Below are 6,000 nucleotides of genomic sequence, written 5' to 3'. Positions count from 1 at the left end.
AATTTAGCTAAAAGCCGTGTTGCCAACGCATTTAGAAAAAAGATTAAGCAATGTCGATCCATCGGCCGTTGTATAGTCAAGAAGAAAAACACTCAAAAACAGAAAATAAAATATTTTCAGAGGGGGAGTCACACTTTTATTGCCAATAATTGCCGGATTTGGTGGGAATCTTCCACCTTGTTGATAAAAATGGTCAAACCGTGCAAAATTGACGTTGCTTTGTCCACAATATAATGTGTTGAGGATAATCTTACGAATATTATCAATCATGACACTGCACCTTATAATCAAAAGCTTTTAACTCTTTAAACGGCACTTCACCATTTGATAAAGAGAGACCACAGAGATTCAAACCCATCACTGTCGTGGCTGTAGTTAAGAATTGCAACAAAACAACTCTATGTCTAAGTGCACCTAGTATACTGGCCCATATGTCAAATATCCAACAAATTGTAGGAAAATACGGTTGGGTCCCTAACCCCAAATAATTATTAGATATGTTGTTTTTGTTCCTATTATAATTTATCATCTCCTTTTAAGCTAATTCTGCCCTTTTTCCTTTTCCACCGGGAATCTTTTTTACGTCTTTTACGAATACGCTATTTAGCTAAGGCTAAACAAAATTCACACGTGGACTATTATCCGCTAGCACAGACTGTTTTTAACTTCTTCTGAATTAATTTGTAATGGTTAATTCGCTTAGGTAAGTCAGCTGACTACCTACTATCACGAAAGGTCCCAGATCAGTTAGAACATCAAAAAGACCTACCAGCCCAAAAGGTTAGCAAGATTATTTTGTCCTTATACGTTTAATCAGCACGATTTTGTGACCTGAAGAAGACGGTGATTTTTTCCAGATTTTATTGTATGAGAGTCGTAGCCGCGATTTTACTTTGAGAAAATTGGCCTCCAAAGTTGATACGGATATATCTTTCTGAGAAAAGGTACCGCGAAGAATGACATTACAAAATAAGCCTGTTTTGAGCACATATAGAAATTACCCTTTCGGTTAGATCTGTAGGGTAGCCTATCTCAAACTCAGCGACAAGTGTGACAGCTTGAGGTGGCGATTGATCAATACAGACTTGGAGGGAGATTCTCAATGTAAGAGTCACCAAAACAGTTTTCTAGGCTACATGAAAATAGCCTACTAGTCGTAATCAGAGCAGGTTATTTCTCATCAATATTGGAGTGTAAGCGTCAGTCCCCTACACTGGTGTAGGGGACTCTAATCCCTCTAAGCCCCTACACTGGTGGCAATGGGATTCATAACGTGTCTTCTGTACGTTGGCAAGAATCTGCCCCCCTTCCCCCAAAAAAACCTATATTGATATTAGTGATTCAAACTCGCGTTTTTGAAGATAGAGGTTATTTTAGACTCTAAAAAGAGCCTAAATAAGCTACACAAATGCCCATGAAACTTAGTACCCTAGCTGTGGAAGGTTTATCATATAAAAATTTTATACTACACTATTTGTTCAAATAAAAAGTGTCTAAATGAATTAGAAACTACACATACTAGTGAACAGTAATAACAAATTATCGAATGCAATTTCCATACAATTTACGCTGATGACTCAAAAGTCATACAAGGAGTTAGAGGGTCAAGCCATGGGCTACGAGTATTGTACAAATGCGAACACAAATGGCCACGGGTAACCGAACACAAATGACCACGGGTAATGGAACACAAATGGTCATGGGTAATAGAACACAGGAAACCGAAGTAGAATTTCATTTTAGTAAAAACAACTGCAGCAGTCCCTGATGCCACAGTTACTCTCGTCCTTGGTGCCACGGTCCCTTCAGAAATACTTCATGTTCGAAAACGAAAAGAAATGCTCTTGATGATGGAAAAATCAAGAGCTAACAGAAACGATATCAAACTTATTGTTCCTCATACAAACAAAAATCTACATCGTAATGCCACTGGTATTCTTGTAGTTATTAAATAAAAAAACAAGTGTTTTCAACTGAAAGTAAGGAGCAACATTAAAACTTAAAAGGAACAGAAATTATTACGTATATGAGGGGGTTCTCCCCCTCGTCAAAACCTCGCTCTTTACGCTAAAGTTCGAATTTTATTCCAATTCTTTACGAATGACCCCTGAATCACAAAGGGTTTAATTAGAATAAATAGCTCTTATGAAAGTTCTAAAAAAACTTTAGCGTATCTGATGTATCTGTTGGTATCAAAATTCTGTTTTTTAGAGTTTCGGTTAGTATTGAGCCTTACTTACAGTTCGTCACCATGAACTGTTTGATACTGATTTTATATTTATTGACGGTGAAGCTCCTCAAAACTAGGATTCGCCTTTGTGAAGAGTGCTAGCACCGTGGGATCATGGGCAACCTCTCGATGTGATTTTAAAGGTTTTGAACTTTCCAATTTTGTCTACGAAGTAAAGGGGATTCATATAGAAATTTACAAGAATTAACAATACAATTTCTGAGTCATTATTCACAATTGTCTGAAAAGGGAATAACGAGCTCAATATTTTCGAAGACCCGAGGTGTCATTATTTTGGATTTGTCAGGCACTCGAGACATAAGCTTTGTAAGAGCTTAGACTTTGCGTTTAGAGTTTATCGGATGCATTAGAAAGCAGGACATTAATTTCACATAGTCAGTTCAAAGCCTAATGTCAATTAGCCCTCGACAGCAGTTTTTTAATGAACCTGGCACCCTAAGTACTGATTAAATTATTGAACCGTTCAAAAGGGATCCATCTACTCCCAAATATGGATCCTATTGTGCCGCAACAACAAATAGGTCAACATAAACGAGAATCATTAGAAAAAAAAATCAGAAAAAACAATCTTTTGAACTGTTTTATTGCCTACAAAGCAATATAAGTCACTTTTATGGGCAGCATATTGACCCTCTGGTCAGAGGTAGTACAGTCTAAACTGAAGCCTATCTATGTATTAATAAAAAAAAACGAAAAAATTAATCTTTCTCCACTAAATACTCTACTAAATACTTTTTTTGGACAAATGTCTTAAAAGTTGCAAGTTGTGCTAATTTTCTTTTGTACACGATCATGATTCATGGTTAGCCACCCCTGCTTAGATGAGTTTTGTTTTGTAAGACTCTAGAACGCTTATTAAAACTCAACAAAAATGAAATAGGCTCAGCGTAAACGCCACTCCTGCTTAGATTAGTTTTGTTTTTCAAGATTCTAGAACACTTATCAAAACTCAACGAAAATGAAGTAGGCTCAGGTATAAACGCTTTACAAGGCTTTAGTCTCTAAAAATAACAAAGAGAGAGAAAAAAACTCAAGACAATGAAACATACGAGAACTTTGTTCTTGGTCTTTATAAGAGCAAAGAGAATTGCAGCAGTGGAAGCTATAAAAAGAATTGTTTAGCAACAAGATAATTAATTTTGTATTCACTGTGTTGCGAGAGCAACACTTTGGTTTTGTCGTGTTTTATTTTGCTTGTTTTTTTTCCTAGCTCCCCGATTTCAGCTTATTCCTAGAAAGTGGTAAGGGTCTAAACCTCTGCGGTTTTTACGGAAAGTGTGGTCCTTAGGCAGGATTGATGAATATGACTTTGCATTTTGGAAAGCTTCGTAGAATTCTTGCCTGGGGCCAAAAAGGATGGTTTTTGTTTGTGTTCCTACCCATTTCTGTTCATGATTTCAGCTGAGTTTATCATTCGCTTTTTCGCACTTAGGATTGCGGTAGAGAAATGGTATCAGATGTGCCTCTTAAACTTAAAAGTTCTCTCGTTGCTAAAGAAATTAGAGTTTATCCTTTACTCCTTTCTAAGTAATGACGTTAGAAACTTGGCCAACGGTAAAAAAGTCAACTTTTGAACTGAGACAGATATATCTTTTTTCGACGGCAGTCGATAGCTCTTGATGAGCTGATCAAAGTATGTCATCTATTTTTTGGTAAAAAAAATTCCTTCATGAGATATGCCAGTCTGAAACTTTAAAGGGGTTGACAACTTCAGTAGTAAGCACAGAAACCAAAAATAGGCCGATACAGAAATGCTTTCAGATGTGCCTCTGAAACTTTAAAAGTTCCCTCATTGCTAAAGAAATTAGAGTTTATCCTTTGCTACTTTCTAAATCATGACGTTAGAAACTTTGCCTATGGCAAAAGAGTCAACTTTTGAACTAAGACAGAGATTTTTTTGACACCAGTCGATAGCTCTTGATGAGCTGATCAAAGCATAGGTCGCCCATTTTTTGGTAGGAAAATTCCTTCATGAGATATACCAGTTTGAAAGTTTAAAGGGGTTGGCAACTTCAGTAGTAAGATACACACTGATTCCAAAAATAGGCCGATACCAATTGTGAGACATATAGGGGAGTTTTAAGCAACAGTCGGCTGTTTAGCTCATAATCTTCGGCAATGAGGGGTTCGCAACTTTTGCTACCTATTATTTGTTTCTAGTGTATTTGATGGTAAGACCAATTTGGTTCCAGTGGTAAGACATGTAGGGGACTTGTAAGTAATAATCGGCTGTTAGGCTACAATCATCTTCAGCGATGAGGGGTTTGCAACTTTTGCTAGTTGCAATGAGGGGTTTTCAACTTTTGCGAGTCGGTGTATCTAGTATTTATTTTAAGATCCTTACAGATTAACAACTTCAGCGTTTAATCGAAGCGAGGAAACAAAACCAAAGTGTTGCTCTCGCAACACTTTACTCGGCGAAGCCAAGCAAAGGTTGCCGCAACACCTCACGTTGCCCATGCAACATCGATTTAGTTTTTTCTTTTATTTTATAGCAGTCACTTCAGCGTTCTTGTTGAAGAAACTCGCAATTGTGTATTTGTTGTCATGAATGTCCGCAAATTGGTGAATGTCAGAAACACCTTTTTTTTCTCTTGGATTTAGTCAACTTTGCCAGTCAATTTTTTCACTTTCATGCAAGGTTTGATGATAACAGGTTATGTTAGGTTAGATTATGTTGGGTTAGGGTAGGTTTTTAACCAATTTCTGATATTCATAACCCAACTTAACTTAGCCTAACAGAACCTAAACTAGGGTCGTTCATCTACAATCGACTCAATGATATTATACGTCTGCTACATTTTTCATCCCATTCGAAAGTTAGTCAGATTTCCATTGCTGTTTTTGCTACAATATTTGCTGCTTTTGTTTTCACTACACTCTCCAGTCTCTTAATGTCCATTAATGTGAAATCCCTCACTTTTGTAAAATTCCAAAATGGAATCATTATCAAGTTAAGTGTTGCTTTAGAACTATAAAATTAATTATTTTCGCCCCAATCTTTATGCAAAATCCCCCCAAAAAAGGTTAGTGATCTTTATATGCGTAAATAAATAGTTGATAGTTAGTAAACCAATGTTCTTATTATATTAATTTCTAGACACAACTCAAATGCATTCAGAAATTTCATTGCCATGCCCATCTCAGCTCAATAGCTATAAGTACATTTGAATTTCAAGAACACAATAGTCAAAATGAAAATTCCGATCAGCTTAAAAACTTATATCTTTCGGCTAACTCATATACATATTTTCATTGATGTATTAAAATCACCGATTTCATTGAGCCCCTAAGGTTTTTACCATAGGACTAATATTTAAATATCATTTTAGCACATAGCTCCACTTTCCCTCGCTTGACTTTCAACTGAGCTTTAGAAAACACCAGCAGTCATGGGAAAAAGGCAATCTTTATTCAAAAACACTCTCAATTTCACAGAAAGCTACGTTTCTTTGCAGAAGTTTTAGACAAATTAGAATCTCGAGGAGTGAAAGAATCCGAAAGACAAAATGTTATCTTTCTTCTTTTTTACTCCTGTTTTTCTTTAGATTGCTTAGCAGTAAAATTTTTAATATTTGTTTGGCAAATTGCCTGTTGAGAAGCGGAACAGACTGTTACTCCTTGTTACGGATCATAAAAATGTCTATATTAACATTTACTTCGTTATAAACTTAAGTACCAAGGACAGTGAAAATAAATATGATTGTTTGAAATAAATAAACAGAAACTTACACAGTCGTAAGTATCTT

Source organism: Artemia franciscana, chromosome 14 (assembly GCF_032884065.1).
Source record: "Artemia franciscana chromosome 14, ASM3288406v1, whole genome shotgun sequence".
NCBI classification, from domain to species: domain Eukaryota; kingdom Metazoa; phylum Arthropoda; class Branchiopoda; order Anostraca; family Artemiidae; genus Artemia; species Artemia franciscana.
Note: the sequence above shows the minus strand (reverse complement) of the source record.